Source organism: Macaca thibetana, chromosome 2 (genome assembly GCF_024542745.1).
Source record: "Macaca thibetana thibetana isolate TM-01 chromosome 2, ASM2454274v1, whole genome shotgun sequence".
Taxonomy (NCBI): domain Eukaryota; kingdom Metazoa; phylum Chordata; class Mammalia; order Primates; family Cercopithecidae; genus Macaca; species Macaca thibetana.
Genome location: NC_065579.1, coordinates 50898596 through 50915692, shown reverse-complemented (window position 1 = coordinate 50915692; position 17097 = coordinate 50898596). Strand labels below are relative to the sequence as shown.

Below are 17097 nucleotides of genomic sequence, written 5' to 3'. Positions count from 1 at the left end.
TCACAGTAGTTGATGCCAGACCTGAATAATAATATTCTAAAAAGGAAAATAGGATACTTTCTTTTTGCCTAGAAAAGGAGCAAAGGCTACGGTGTGGAAATTCAGAGAAGGAAAAATATGCTGAACCTGAACATGGATGAGCAAATTATCAGAAATAATGGGGTCAAATAATAAAACTGTCCTTATAGAATTTAGCACGACATCTATCAATAATTATTATAAAGCATTAACTTAAAGAACAATAGTTTGTAAAGAGCAGGAAAATTTAGGTCGTTCACAAAACATACAACAAAAGTAAATTTGTGTATTTCTGTGGGGGCATGGACATCTCAAAGTCCATTTTGGAATACCTGTTGAGTTCCCTGAGGGCGAGGCTATGTGTTATTTTTCTTTGTGTTTCCAGGATTCAAGTTAAACTGTAAATTCGTAGGCAAATCAGCAGTCTGTTTTAATGGAAAACTCTAAGATGTCAGTCCATCAGGGTGCTCAGATATCACTGAAAATGCAGCAGAATGGAAAAAAAAAATCTCTTTTCCTGATCTACTCTGAGGAAGACCATTGCATTCTGTTTGAAAACATTTTTCGTAGGTCCTTGGTGTAGGCAGTGACCTCAATGAGTATGTTCAAGTGATAAAAGATGACTGATTGCCTTCTCAAGAGCATGTTTTTTTTTTTTTTAAATTTATGTAGTTTATTTTATTTTATTTTTTACCTGAAGGGCTTTAGTGTTCTTCAGCAAAAGGCACAAGTTTTCCAAAGAGCAGAGTAACAAAAGAGCAAGCTAGAAATGGGGTTTAAATTCTATCACCAGTAGCTCTCATTTTCTTCATCACATGAGACTTAGTTTTCTCTCTAAATAAATATTTAAAACTATTCACACATTTGTTAAAAGAGGCAGCAAAGTGTTAGCCTCCTTGGGGCAGGCACCCACGTGATTCAGCCTGGATCTGTTTATAAATCACCATCACAGGTGCTACACAACGAATGCTATTTTTTTCCCATCTTGATACAGAATGTTCTTGCTAACAGGGAGTGAGTAAGCCAGTACCTTTTCTCTATCCAAACATTTGAGAATTAGGTGCTAGATTTTACAAATTCTGTTGGAAACTATCAATTTCATCAAAATTTCCTGAAACATTCCTCTATACCTTCTGATATGGTTTGACTCTGTGTCCCCACCCAAATCTCACCATGACTTGTAATAATCCCCACGTGTTGTGGGAGGGACTCAGCTTTAGGTAATTGAATTATGGGGGTGGGTTTTTCCCATGTGTTCTTGTGATAGTGAATAAGATGCATGAAATTTGATGGTTTTATAAAAGCACAGTTCCTTTGCACACACCCTCTTGCCTGCTGCCATGTAAGACATGTCTTGCTTCCCCTTTGCCTTCCATCATGATTGTGAAGCCTCCCCAGCTATATGGAACTGTGAGTCCATTAAACCTCTTTCCATTATAAATTACCCAGTCTCAGTTATGTCTTTATTAGGAGCGTGAGAACAGACTGGGGCTGGGCACGGTGACTCACACCTGTAATCCCAGCACTTTGGGAGGCCAAGGCAGGTGGATCACCTGAGGTCATGAGTTTGAGACCAGCCTGGCCAACATGGTGAAACCCTGTCTCTACTAAAAATACAAAAATTATCTAGGCATGGTGGCAGGTGCCTGTAATCCCAGCTACTCAGGAGGCTGAGGCAGGAGAATTGCTTAAACCCAGGAGGCAGAGGTTCCAGTGAGCTGAGATTGCACCATTGCACTCCAGCCTGGGTGACAAGAATGAAACTTCATCTCAAAAAACAAACAAAAAAGAGAGAGAGAAAGAGAAAGAGAGAGAGAGAAAGAAAAGAAAGAAAGAAAATAAAAGAAAGAAAAAGAGAAGGAGAGAAGACAGAAAGAAAGAAAAGAAAAGAAAAGAAAAGAAAAGAAAAGAAAAAAGAAAAAGAAAACAGACTAATAGAGCACATTGGTACTGGGAAATGGAGCATTGCTATAAAAATAGCTGAAAATGTGGAAGCGACTGTGGAACTGGGTAATAGGCAGAGGTTGGAACAGTTTGGAGGGCTTGGAAGAAGACAGGAAGGTGTGGGAAAGTTTGGAACTTCCTAGAGACTTGTTAGATGGCTTTGACCAAATGCTGCTCATCTCAGATTGAGATGAGGAACTTGTTGGGACTGGAATAAAGGTGACTCTTGCTATGTTTTAGCAAACAGGCTGGCAGCATTTTGCCGCTGCCCTAGAGATCTGTGGAACTTTGAACTTGAGAGAAATGATTTAGGGTATCTGGCAGAAGAAATTTCTAAGCAGCAAAACATTCAAGAGGTGACTTGGTGGGGGTGTTAAAAGCATTCAGCGTTTTGTATTCACAAAGATATGGTTTGAAATTGGAGCTTATGTATAAAAGGGAAGCAGAGCATAAAATTTCAGAAAATTTGCAGCCTGGTAATGTGGTAGAAAAGAAAACCCCATTTTTCTGAGGAGAAATATGAGCTGGCTGCATACATTTACATAAGTAACAAGGATCCAAATGTTAATCACCAAGACAATGGGGAAAATGTCTCCAGGGCATGTCAGAGGTCTTCACAGAGGTGCCTCCCATCATAGTCCTGGAGGCCTAGAAGGAAAATGGCCTTGCTGCTTTGGGCAGTCTTGGGATTTGGTGCTCTGTCTTAAAGGCCCAAGGTACAGCTTGGGCCATGTCTTCAAAGGGTAAAGCTCCAAGCCTTGGCAGCTTCCATGTGATGTTGAGCCTGCAGGTGCACAGAAGTCAAGAATTGGGGTTTGGGAACCTCCACCTAGATTTCAGAGGATGTATGGTAATGCATGGATGTCCAGGCAGAGGTGTGCATAAGGGGTGGAGTCCTCATGGAGAACCTCTGCTAGGGCAGTACAGCCGGAAAATGTGGGGTGGGAACCCCCACATAGAGTCCCCACTGGGGCACTGCCTAGGGGAGCTGTGAGAAGAGGGCCACTGTCCTCCAGACCCCAGAATGGTAGATCTACTGACATGCACTTGGAAAAGCTGCAGACACTGAATGTCAGCCTGTGAAAGTAGCCACAGGGGCAGAGCTGCCCAAGACCAAAAGACCATGGTAACCCACTCACGCATCAGCATGACCTGGATGTGAGACATGGAGTCAAAGTAGATTGTTTTGGAACTTTAAGATTTGACTGCCCCACTGGATTTCAGACTTGCATCATGCTCGTAGCCCCTTCATTTTGGCCAATTTCTGGAATGAGTGTATCTACCCAATCCTTGTACCCCCATTGTATCTAGGATGTAACTAATTTGCTTTTCATTTTACAGGCTCATAGGCAGAAGTGAATTGTCTTGTGTCAGATGAGACTTTGGACCATGGACTTTTGAGTTAATGCTGAAATGAGTTAAGACTTTAGAGGACTGCTGGGAAGGCAGTATTGTGTTTTGAAATGTGAAAGGGACATGAGATTCGGTAGGGTCCAAGGACAGAATAATATGGCTTGTCTCTGTGTCCCCTCCCAAACCTCACATTGAACTGTAATAATTCCCATGTGTTGTGAGCAGAACTCAGTAGGAGGTAATTGAATCATAGGGGCAGGTTTTTTCCTGTGCTGTTCATGTGATAGTGAATGTCTCACAAGATCTGATGGTTTTATAAAAGAGCAGTTCCTCTGCCCACACCCTCTTGCCTGCTGCCATGTAAGACATGTCTTGCTCCTCCTTCACCCTCTGCCATGATTGTGAGGCCTCCCAGCCACGTGGAATGGTGAGTCAATTAAACCTCTTTCCTTATAAATTACCCAGACTCAAGTATGTCTTTATTAGCAGCATGAGAGCAGACTAACACACCTTCCTTTCATAAACTGGGCTGTCTCTGCTGTCCCAGATTTCTCTATTCCTTCTCTTCCAGTAGCTCCACCTTGCAGAGATGCTGTCAAATATGCACAAGCTCTTATATTCTCAGTGTCTTCCCAAGATGAAGCCAAGTCCTGATGAGCTGAATCTAAGAGTTCTTTTCGTCTTGACATACTGGCAGCCAGCTAACCCAACCATGGCCCTATTTTCTCCAGCCATTACTAAAAATGTTCTCTCTCTCTCTTTTTTTTTTTTTTTTTTTTGAGACAGTTTCACTCTTGTCCAGGCTGCAGTGCAATGGAGCAATCTCGGCTCACTGCAACCTCCGCTTCCAAGGTTCAAGCAATTCTCCTGCTTCAGCCTCCCGAGTAGCTGGGATTGCAGGCGTGCACCACCATGCCCATCTAATTTTGTATTTTTAGTAGAGACGAGGTTTCTCCATGTTGGTCAGGCTGGTCTCAAACTCCTGACCTCAGGCGATCCGCCCACCTCGGCCTCCCAAAGTGCTGGGATTACGGGTGTGAACCACTGCGCCTGGTCCATTTTCTCTTTAATTTTGTAAATCCACTTCTGTTTTCTCTGGCCTCTCAAAATTGCAAATATGCTCTTTGTAAAACTTCTGTTCTTTGTTAGATGCCTACTCATCCTCAATTACCTCACTGATCCTTCTTGACACTGGCTCCTCCTTGAGGAAATCACCTTCATCGCAGCTTCTACCAATGGACGGAAGGCTGTCATTCTCCCAAACTATATTTATATTCTGGTCTGTAGTTTTGGTCCATGTCTAAAGGTTGCTGGTTGAACCTGGTCACTCATTCTCTTCTCCTTCTATGTTAATAGAATGCCTACTTTATAGCTGAGTCATAGTTGTCTTGAGTAAAGCTATTTCTCAGAATTCCTTACAATTGGGTGGCATGAGACTGGGTTAAGTATCTAAGGAGGTGTCAGCAGAAACAGTGTATTTAACTTCCTGAAGTGTCTTTAAAGGAAGAGAACTGACCCTTCTTCCCTTTCTATTATTGGCTTGAAGGTAGATGTGATGGTGGAGTTGGAATAGCTGTGACTTGGGGAATGGAGGCCACATTTTGCATTATTTGCATAAAGTCAAATTAACATGTCTTGGCTCATTATTGCATTTAATGAAATATGAGTCTTGTATTTACAATAATTAAACAACAATTTAAATCTTTACTGTAGTCTTTGGAGAAAATGCCAAAAAATGTTGAATTCATACAGCAGAACTTCTCATTTTTTATTCCTTTATGTCTTTCTCTTTCAATATCTTATATCCATGGGCAAGTCAGAATGGAGGAAATATTCTTCCCGTACCACTTGCTCAAGTCCCCAGATTTTTATAGAAATTGGCTTTATTTACAGGTAGAGTGAAGATAAGTGTTGTATTAGAGTGTGATGTTATAAAAATTCTTATTTGCAGACATTGTTGAATTCCATATAGTTAGTGAGTTAAGCTGGCATATATATTTCTTGTATCCAACACTAGGCAAGTTAGTAGTCCTGTATTACAAATTGCTTTTCTCTCAAAAGTCTTGTAAAACATAACACAAACTAAAGTTTAAATAAAACGAACTGCTGTACTTCCTTTTGACTCCTAACCATAAAAGCTCAGGAAAAATATATACACTTTGGGATATGGAACAGATAATTAATGGTTGCCTATAATTCTGAAGCTGAGCATGTTCAATCTGGGTAATTACGCCAAATCAGGCAGAAACACTATTATTGGCTTTTCAATGCTATTGTGCCACTAGGCTTTTTACCTTTGTTTTTCCACTTGAAATGAGACATGACACCATAATTGAATATATCCTGAAGTTGATGACAAACTTTGAAATATGCAAAAGTACTTTCCCCCTACTGAGTACTCACGAACAGTTCTAAAAGTAGCTGGGACCAATCTCCCAAGTCTAAAGATAACAATGTATTTTACGTGATCTTTCTAAATTCTCTTCTGGAGGGACACCAAATACCTTTATATTTGTAATTCCAATGTGAAGCTTTTAAAAATGCTTTCAAATCAACTTTTAACTATTTTATGGGTACTCTGTTCTGTTTGAGTGAGAGAACAGAGAATAAGGTCTGAGAACAAGTTGAAGAAGCAGAACATCCTATAATTAGAATTAATAATTAGAATTAGTAAGGATATGAGTCGTTTGGCCCTAACTCCAATTTTCAGGGAAGAACACTGAAACTCATTGAATTTAGGTGTTTTTTTTTTTTTTCTTTTTAAGTCATCCAGATTGCTTGTGGAGTATCAAGAACTAATATCTGATTCCCATCAAGGAGAGTGCGTTCACTACTCCAGGAGTTTTGGGTTTCAGAGTTCAATCTGATGTCAGCTATTTAACAAGAATTGAGAAAATAAACACTATTCAAACTATTTTATTGATTGATTGAGATAGGGTCTCACTCTGTAACCCAGGCTGGAGTGGAGCGGCACTATCATGTCTCACTGCAGCCACGTTCTCCTGGGCACAAGTGAACCTCTCACCTCAGCCTCCTGAGTAGCTGGGACTATATTTTATAGTGTTGATTTTATGTCCATCATTTTAGCTGCAACATTGTTAAATAATCATAGTAACTTCGAAAACATGTGACACAGCAGTTGGGATAAGCTAGCCAGAGAGAGAGAGAGAGAGAGAGAGAGACAGAGAGACAGAGAGAGAGAGAGCGCAATAGAATTGTAATTTCAGTATCTTCCAAAAGTGGTTTTTGATCAATAAAACATGTATTCTTCATGATTATATTTTACTGTCAACATGGATATAGAGAAAATAGAGATTAACTCAAGACAGAAAGTACAAATTGCTTTTCCAATTACTCTTTTTTTTTTTTTTTTAAGCAATTTTTAAACCCTTATTTTTAAAAGAATTTTTGGATAAAGTAAGATCAGGTTTTTCTTCAAAGTTCTTCATTCAAAAGATTTGGAAATATTTAGATCAAGAGTGTAACACAACATAAAAATTATGTCTTTATCATTTCATCTGTTAAGTTTATTCTTAAAAGAAATTAAAGCTCTAGCTTGTGGAAAGAAGAAAAAGAAGCTAAAGTCATTGAAGATAAATCAAATAACCATTTCAGATATAACGTTGGTTTGAGAAAAAATTATTGTTTTGGATTTTATGCATTTTAACTTACAATGATGCTGAGACATCTAATTGAAATGGGCTCATAAGCAGGAAGAGATCTGGCTCATAATCTCATAAATTCTAGTTAGTCATTTAGATTGTGCAAGTGTCCCAAGGGATAGTTAAAAAGAGGACAAAGGGTCAAGAAATAGACCTCAGAGAATTCTCATGTTTAAACATGAGATTAAAAATCTGAGAAGTCAGAAAAGAGAAATCAACACAAGAAGCATAGGAATTGAAAGGGTAGATGAAAATCTAGATAATGTAGTAATCCAAAAGCAAAGCAGAAAAGCAGCTTTGGAAGAACTACGGTTAAATGAGTCTGCATGGTGTTGGAATTCAATGAAGACAATTCCCCCAGTGTATCTGAGAGTCGCTTGGGCCTCCATGATGTGTCTCTCACTCCCACTTCCCTGTGAAACTTGAGAATTGTAACTTACTGATTTGCTTTGAGCCCCATCTCCAAAATTCTGGCATCATTCTGGGTCGAAATAAAGGATCACAAGTATGTTCTCAAAAGTGGTTTATCTTTGTTTACTTTTTGTTTAGATATGGTCTGTCCCCACCAAATCTCATGTTGAAATTTGTTTCCCGCTGTGGCAATGTTAGGAGGTATAATCTGTAAGCTGTAGAGCCTAATAGGAGGTGTTTGAGTCATGCGGCTTCACTCTCACGGATGGTTTGGTGCTATTCTCACAGTAGTCAGTGAGTGAATTTTTTCTCTGGCAAGACCAGAATAGGTCTCTCAAGAATGAATTAGTCCTCCAAGAGTGGATTGTTATAAAGCCAAGATGCCCCTCGGTTTTGCCTATTTACACATGTCTACTCCCCCTTTAACCTTCTGCCATGTTGTGATATAAGCATGAAAGTCCTCAACAGAAACCAAGCAGATGCTGGTGTCATGTATCTTGAACTTTGCATCCTGTGGAACCTGTAAATTAAATAATCTCTTTTCTTTATAAATTTCCCAGTTTTAGGTATTCTGCAGTGGCAACACAAAATGGACTAAGACAACCCTAAATGACTGTAGACAGTTATATAAGGATGAATAATCAGCACTGAAACAATTTTATCTATAAGTAAATATGTAGATTGCTTTGCTGTTTATTCCTCTCCTTGAGTGATTATTTTCTTAATTGATATACTGACTTTTCCAATCTGCTTTCTTCTTTCATAGTCTATTACCCCAATGCTGCCAAGACTGTGTGCACGTTTTCATCTTAGATTTTTAGATATCAGGGGTAGCATGGGCATCACTACATATATAGCCTTATTTCATGGGAAAGAAGCAGATAAAAACAGGGTTAGTACTTTGCCAAAAAATACAACTAATTGGCTTCAGAGACTGGTATAAAGTTTCCAGAATGACATTATGAGTTAACTACAATTTCTCATATTTTAAGTGCATACTTTATACTGTAATAAGGACAGAGATATTTTATTAGAATAATGGCTAGATCTTAGCTTTACCATTACTGTGTGAATTTGGATAAGTTACTTCAGTTTTCAACCCCTCATTTTTCTCATATATAAAATAAGTATAATGATAGTACTTTTAAAAATAGGGTTGTTATAAAGATTAAATAAATGAACACACATCAACTCTTAGAACAGTGTCTCCAAGTAGGAAGCAGTCAACATATGTTAGCTGTATTATTGTTGTTATCGTTGTTGTTGTTCCTTGGTATATACAAAACAAACTTTGAGCCTCTTCTTGAGGAATGCATGCTACTGTGTGCAATTGATTTAACAAAATTTAACTTAAACTATGTTCCTAAGAAATTTATGGACTTAAAAATGTTTAGTTTGATTCACACGCTGCTATTTATTATCTAAGTACACTTGCGAAAGTCATTTAAATTCTCTGGGTCTCAGGTTCTTCTTTTGTAAAAGGCGGCAGAAAAAAAAATCTGTCTCATGAAGTTACTCTGAAGATCAAACAAATAATGACTATGAAAGAATAAATTATAAAGTGATATATATATGCAAGATGCTATTTTTCTTATTTGGCCCCTCATGGAACACTAAATCCAATGTAACCCTATCCCACAAAATTATTGCTTAAGATAGAATGCAGAAGCAAGTTGTGATAGCACCGTTTTTTTCTCTTGTTTATACGTACATGATTTCCTTTATTTCCTTGCTTCCCTTTCCTTCCCTTCTTTCTTCCTTTTTCCTTCTATGCAGTATTTTGAATGCTGCTCCATGCTAGGTCCTGTGCTATATATTCCAAATAATAAAATATATTTTCTCTCAAGAGATCTCATTGTCTAATATGGGAAACACACTAACAAAAATGTAATAAATTATAAGTGCAACAATAAATACATGAACTGCATAGGGAGGTTTAGTGATATAATTATTATTTTTTAGGACTATGTTTTCATCAATTTGCATTCTCTTTTTATTACAAAATCTTAAAACAAAACAGAAGTTAAGTCTCAAACACGGAGTCATAAGTACCTTGGAATAACAGTTACATATTTAGGGTACTGAATGTATAATAAAATAAGAAAATGTAATAGTTGTCAGATAAATTGAGTTCATTATAGTTACATAACTTAATCCGAGCAGAACTGCAAAAGGAATTCCAGAAAACATTTCAAATGAGGCTTTAATCTTTTCTTTGCATCCTATCCTTATAGTTATTATTATTTTTTTTGGTTATTTGTGGTAATTGGGTCGTATCATAACCTTTTCCACCTTCTTAGCTGAGTCATCACTGAACACCTTCCTGTGTGCTCCAGTCTTTTCATCCACCCATCTGTCTGACTGCTCCATTCGTCTCCTGCTGTGTCTCATTCCAGTTGACTTCTAGCTCAACTTTGCTCCCACCCACCTCTTCCTTTTATGCTCCAATGCACAGTGAGCTCAAAATGGCATCAAACTGATCTCCCTTTACTTGAAGGATCACAACATCATTGCTGCAAAATACAGGAAATTTCTAAGTTGATTCAGCTTTCTTGTCTTTCTGTCTGCTAGTTAAATGCCATTTTCAAAAGAATTCAAATTGCTTAATTCAGACTGTATCATTTTGAGTAACTCTTCTTTTGTGGAACTTGAAGATTTGTTTATAGCTCTTCTCAGGTTCAATATCATATCATGTCATATTACATTCACACAAACTTACTGTCAGATTTACTTAAAGCATATTTGCATATATAATTCCATAATGAATTTCCAAAATAAATATTACCATACATAGTAAAAAATATTTGTGGGAAATAAGTAGTCAGAACTATACTTGAAACTTTTAAAAGCATATTTTTCTCTATAATGTCCTTGACCTAACAGGATAGTTATCAGCTTTTGGTTATTACGTCTTACTGAATTGACTAAATTCTGGGGAGAAGGAGGAAAAACATAACATAAATAGTTAGATAACAAAAGGCAGTTATGATAGCGATGGAGATATGCTTACTGTAATAATAACCAACATAATTGAGCCCTAAGTGCCATGCACTGCTTTAAGTGCTTTATGCATACCTATTCTCTTAGGTAGGTATTATTATTATACACATCTTACAAATGAGAAAACTGGGACCACAGATCATAAGTAACATGTCTGAAATGAGCTAACTAGTAAGAGGCCTTTCCAGGGTTTGAGCTCAGGCACTCATGTTTCCAGAGCCCACTCAACCTACAATATTAAGCCCTCCATCCACCTTATATATATTTTGCATAGAATCTAATAAATGAGCTTTTCCAGAGGCAATCAATTCTCATAAACAATTTAATTATTTCTTTTCTTTACTTTTTTTTAACTGACACTTCTGTCTTTTCTTGTGGACATTTTTGTCAAAAGACAAATGTTAATGAATGTCAATAAATGAATGCTACTAACACAAGATGGGTAGAAAAACCACAAAGTTACATTGAAATGTAGATACAAGGAATTTGTTTCTTGACTTGTGTTTGTATCTCAGAAAAACTAATAATTACAGCATATCATTGATCATTCAGGTTAGTGAAAAGAAAGCAAAAACTCAGAGTTAAATCCTCAAATGTCACAGGCCTAGAGAATTCACTATATATTTGGTACTATAAGAACACTGGGTAGTCCTAATTATGTGATAGAAGTTACAGCACACCCCAAGTATTCAGTACAAATTACATTCTGTTTTCAAGTAGAGAGAAGATACATATGTTCTCTTTCTACAACTTTAATTCAGATTGTTATGTATAGCAAAATTTGAACTGTATTTTGCCAATATTTTCTATTAAAACAATACAAAAAACAGTTTGTCCATTGGAGAAAATAAAATTCATGTGTTTATAATTAATTCATGGATGGTTTCTGAAAAATTGCTTATGAAACTAACTACCTGATATCCAAGAAGCCTTTTGGCTGTTTAGAAGCTCTCTTCTTAACACAGGAAGTCATATTATTCTGAGGATAAACAAATGAAATTCCCCAAAGATTTAAAGCCAGTTCAAAAAGGTCAGATGGGTTCTAAGATTGGCAAAATCATATTTTCCACGCAGTTTAACAAATGTAAGGGTTGCTTTTTTTTTGTAAATGGAAATCCCTTAGCCCGTCAACATCCAAGTAAGTGAATATTAACATATAATTTAAATATTTAGTTTTAATTGTATAACATTATCCTCAATGTAAAAATCTTAAGTGAAGCCACCCACCCCAGTGACATGTTTGGAAAACTTAAGTTAACAAAAGAGGAAAAGGCGGGGCGCAGTGGCTCGTGCCTGTAATCCCAGCACTTTGGGAGGCCGAGGCGTGTGGATCACGAGGTCAGGAGATCCAGACCATCCTGGCTAACACGGTGAAACCCCGTCTCTACCAAAAATATAAAAAATTAGCCAGGCGTGGTGGCGGGCGCCTGTAGTCCCAGCTACTCGGGAGGCTGAGGCAGGAGAACGACGTGAACCCGGGAGGCGGAGCTTGTACTGAGCCGAGATCGCGCCACTACACTCCAGCCTGGGCGACAGAGCGAGACTCCGTCTCAAAAAAAAAAAAAAAAAGTGAAAAATCCAGATTTGTCTCGAATTCTCAAAATTCCTTATTTGAACCTTCCTAAATATCTAATATCTAATATACTAAAGGTAATATATTAGACCTGTATTTCTATTTTGCTTTAATAGTAATGGTGACTGTTTTTTTACTCCTTTACTCTAAGGCATGAAATCAATGAGAAATAAATGTATTGTGTGAGAGCTTTAGACTAGGAGATGCAGTTTTATATTATTGATCTAACTTTGCATTGTATATTATGTATTATATAACTTTAAAATGTAAACTTTCATTTGGTTAGTCTACTGGTTGATCTACATATGTTTTACATAATTTTTATAAATGTACCACAAATAATGGCCTACAACACACTTACAGCTGTGTATCCATGAAATTATGCCTTTTATTTTTTTGGCAAGGAGAAAATTATCGTCAGTGTTGTACCAGCATTGTATTGAATAATTTGCCCAGGATTTAACTCTTCCTTTACTGTTAAGTTTATAGAAAAAAAAGGTCACTATTTACTGTCTGTTTCCTTCTTCAGTTTCTGTTTAATCTTTAGTGCCCAAAAATGTAGCCATTTCTCCTTTTTTCACAGAAGTTGAGATTATGGTTAACTATAACGTCCTACTTGCCACACAGCCCACCGTCTTCATCTTTCCCTACTTCCCGTGGTAATTGCCATTACTATCTTTCTTTTACACTATTACTGAGGATTCAATCACATCACACCTCTAGTTTTTCCTTCTATTTTTCTGGCTGTTGCTTCTCAATTTGATTCATTAGTTCATCTTCTGTAGCCCATAAAAGGCTCATGTTACACAGGATTTCTCTTCAGCCCTGTTTTTATTTTTAGTCTCTTTTTCACTTTAATCAAGCTCAACTTTCGCTAGGGTGTCAATGACTACATAAATTCCTGTGACACCCAATTTTCATCTCCATGTTAGATTTCTGTCTTTAAATCTATATATCCAATGAATAGTTGGAATTCTGTAACTGGAACTTGCTTCAAGTTTAACAAATTTAAAATAAATTTAGCACCATCCTTCTCAAACCTGACATTTCTCTCACACTCTCAATCTCAGTTAGTAACCACGCTTGGTTGCTTTGATGAGAAACCTGGGGATCATATGAGACTTATTCTCCCCTATTTATTACATCCAATCAATCACTAGGTCATGTTGATCCTACCCAGAAGAATTTACTGCTTTTCTTCTGACCCTTTGCCACCACCATCTTCACTTAGAAACACATCACCAATTGTCTAGACCATCGTAGTACCTTGTTTCCCGTCTTCCTCATTCTAGTCTTTTCTCCTTTCCATTCACTGTCTTTAAAGATCTTCTTCATCTGTTTCTCACCTGTATTTGGCATCAACTCCTTCCTATATATACTTTGAACTCTCAAAAGATTAAATTTCATGTACCTTTCAAAGAAGCCATGCTCTGTCACCCACCTTTGTAATGGCATAAGCTCTTTCTTCTGTCTTCCTATTCTATGTCCAATGCTATACATATGGCTTCCCAAGGGAAGCCATTTTTCATCTTTTCACTGAAGTTGCTCTTATTTTAGATCTCTCTATTGTGCTATCTAATATATCTATAGACTTATATCTGTATTTTCTTTCTAAATATGTGTTATAGAGCACACAATGTTGTGTGCTCAACATTGTATTCGATATAATTATCAGAAGTAAATAAAAGAAGGATTCCTGTTCCCAGAAGCTCAGTTTTGCTGGTAAATCTTAACTCATGTATTATTCATCTCTTCTCTGAAGGCTTCTCTGACTTCCACCTCCCCAACAAGTCAGACTCTTAGGCAACTGTCACCAAGGTCTCAATGTATCACAGATTTAGCTTTTTTTTTTTTTTGTATAAAGTATATTTTATTAATTTACCTGCACTACGTTGTAAGCCATTTAAGTTCAGGGAATTTGTCATTCATGTCTCAATTCTTAATTTATAAGAGCAACTCAATAAGTAATTTTCTTAATGAGCAAATGAATGCAAAACTTTGGAAATGTCTACGGAACTCTCTGAGCTATTTAAATTGTATTGTATCAGGATTTTAGTTTTTGATTATGTATACCTTTGATTTTTCTATTTGACTTTTGCTTTTAAAGATAATTTAAAATATACCTAAATATAATTAGAAAATCATTTCCTTTGAACTTTACCAGTTATTTATTGGAAGTGAACACTTTAATATGTATAGACAAGACAAAATAGAAATCAAGGCCATTGTTCTTGAGAAGCCTATATTCTAATACGGGAGACAACAGTTCTTCCTATTTCTATTATAGATTTATTAAAATTTTGTTTATTAAATTTTGAGGAGTACCTACTATATGTCTGACACTATGCTGGATATTCTGGATTTTTAAAGAGTAAAATATGGTTCCCAAGTTAACAATTTTGTTTTACAAATAAAGAACTAATGTTGTTTGCTCATATCTACAGCAAAAAAAAGAAAAAGAAAAAAGAAATCCAATTATAGAATCATTAACTGTGCTTTGTGAAAACTTCTGTTGTTATACATTTATTTTAATGAAGGCTTCTACCTAGATCAAAAGTGTTAACATGGCTTTTAATATGGTTTGGCTGTGTCCCTGCCCAAAATCTCATCTTGAATTGTCATCCCCATTATCCCCATGTGTCAAGGGTGGCACCAGGTGGAGGTAATTGGATCGGGGTTGCGGGTAGTTTTCCCATGCTGTTCTTATGATAGTGAGTGAGTCTCAGGAGATCTGATGGTTTTATAAGTGTCTGGCATTTTCCCTGCTTGCACTCACTCCATCCAGCTGTCCTATGAAGAAGGTACCTATTTCTCCTTTGCCTTCTGCCATGATTGTAAGCTTCCTGAGGCCTCCCCAGCCATGCTGAATTGTGAGTCAATTAAACCTCTTTCCTTTGTAAATTACCCAATCTTGGGTATTTCTTCATAGTGTGACAATGGACTAATACAGCTTCCTTATGAGAAATGTTAGACTTGTGAAATACTAACAACTTGCCTTTATCCAACTCATATATTAAAAGAGGACTTCTTATTTAAACAATTAACTTTGGGCCAGGTGTGGTAGCTCACACCTGTAATCCCAGCACTTTGGGAGGCTGAGGTGGGCAGATCACAAGGTCAGAAGTTCGATACCAGCCTGGCCAACATGATGAAACCCTGTCTCTACTAAAAATAAAAAAATTAGTTGGGCATGGTGGCAGGCGCCTGTAGTCCCAGCTGCTCAGGAGGCTGAGTGAGGCAGGAGAATTGCTTGAACCCAGAAGCAGAGGTTGCAGTGAGCCAAGATAATGCTACTTCACTCCAGCATGGGCGGCAGAGCAAGACTCCATCTCAAAAAAAAAAAAAAAAAAAAAAAAAAAAAAAATTGACTTCAATAATGGAAGTGTAAAAACAAATGATGGAGACAGTAATTATAAAATATTTCGTTACATGAGAATGGTGGCAGAATATGTCACCCCCAAATGTGCCACTTTGCCGTAAGAATTTTTTTGAGCTAAAGGCACTTGAAAAATAGCATATACTAACATTCTGCCCTTTATGTCCCGGGAGAAAAGAAACACTCTTATCACCAAAGACAGGAGAAATCTACCATGTAAAAGATGGTCTACTGTTCCAGGAGGTACCTCTCTGTACCGTCTTGTCACCAGAGATGGGAGATTGAGGCTGAGAAAAATTTATACAAACAAACCTTGTTAAAATAACTCTTACCTTTCTTCAGTCTCCTCGTTCATTTCAGTTACTTTTTCACAATTGGTACTCTTTGTTCAACCTAGCATAGAAGCATTTAGTTTTTGCTGTTTCTTCGGGTCTTTACTTTTCAGTGGGGATTCCCACGTACAGGTAAAAATCTATATGCTTTTCTCTTGGTAATCTATTTTAGTTAGTTTAATTTTCAGGGCCAGACAGAGACCCTAAAAGGGTAGACGTAAAGTTTTGTTTCTTTGCCATATGCATAGTGAAAACCAAAGTAATAGTGAAAACAAACCATTAGCTATATTATATATTAGCTATATTACATAGCTAATAAATACATTTAGAAGTGTGAAAGCATAGCAAGTTTGGAGAAATGCATTGCATTGACATACATTCTTGAGTCTTGCCATTGTATAAGATGTTGTGTTTTTTTCTTTTCTATTTTCTTTTTCTTTCTTTTTTTTTTTTTTTCTTCTTTTTCTGCTGCCCAGGCTGGAGTGCAGTTGCATGATCATGGCTCATTGTAGCCTTGAACTTCCTGGCTCAAGTAATCCTCCCACTTCAGCCTCCTGTGTAGCTGAGGCTACAGGCATGCACCACCACATCTGGCTGAATGTTTTTTTTTTTTTTAGAGATGGGATCTCACTGTTTTTCCCTGGCTGGTCTTAAACTCCTGGGCTCAAGTGATCCTCCTGCCTTGGCCTCCCAATGTGCTGGGATTATAGGCATGAGCCACTCTGCCTGACCAAGATATGTTGTTATGTAGCATTTTCATTAAATATGCTGGCACTCATTTGCTTTTAGGTTAGAAAACAACCCACCAAAAAGCCTTAGTTTGGAAGAAAATCTATATTATGTTATGGCATGTATGGCTACAAAACACATTGAAATTTTGTGCCAGAATATTTTTGTTCATAGTTGTAGATACATTAAGAAAAATGGGAGATGTGTCTTAGTAATTTTAACATAAATTATTGTAAAAATAAATGGCGATTCATATAGTGAAATAATAGCAGTGTGTGTGTGTATGTGTGTGTGTGTGTGTTTGATAAATAGGATGTGGCAACTACAAAAATGTAAAAGGTTAATATTTCAAACAACAGTGCATAAATTTGATATTCTGCTTTTATTTCTTTAAAAGTGAAGTTTTATTTCAATACATGAACAATTTTAAAAAATGAGTTTATGTAAAGACCCAAGTAGTTCATCTTATGAGGAAATATTACTAAGGCAAATTTCTCAATTTTTAAGTTTCCAGTATTAAAAACATAGTGAACATGGTGGTAGTTATAGTTCTGTTTTTACTGTTGTAAATGCAGTATAACTTGGAGTACCTCTGGTTAAATGACAAAGTTAAAATGATATTCAATATTTCCTGTGGATTCATGTTAATTTGTGGTTTTAATTTGTTGCCATTCACAGCAGAACAATTTCCTCACCAGG

The 17097-nt window shown here is 36.8% G+C and overlaps 2 long non-coding RNA genes across 9 annotated transcripts in view; one reads left to right on the top strand and one right to left on the bottom strand.

The window, feature by feature from the left end:
• LOC126947492 (uncharacterized) overlaps positions 1 to 17097 on the top strand; it is a 200526-nt gene that overhangs the window by 116036 nt on the left and 67393 nt on the right. The window lies entirely within an intron of this gene.
• LOC126947494 (uncharacterized) overlaps positions 8066 to 17097 on the bottom strand; it is a 123002-nt gene continuing 113970 nt past the window's right edge. Inside the window, exon 5 of the long non-coding RNA XR_007723103.1 lies at positions 8066 to 8246. This is a non-coding gene — a long non-coding RNA (uncharacterized LOC126947494). The remainder of the gene's footprint in view (positions 8247 to 17097) is intronic.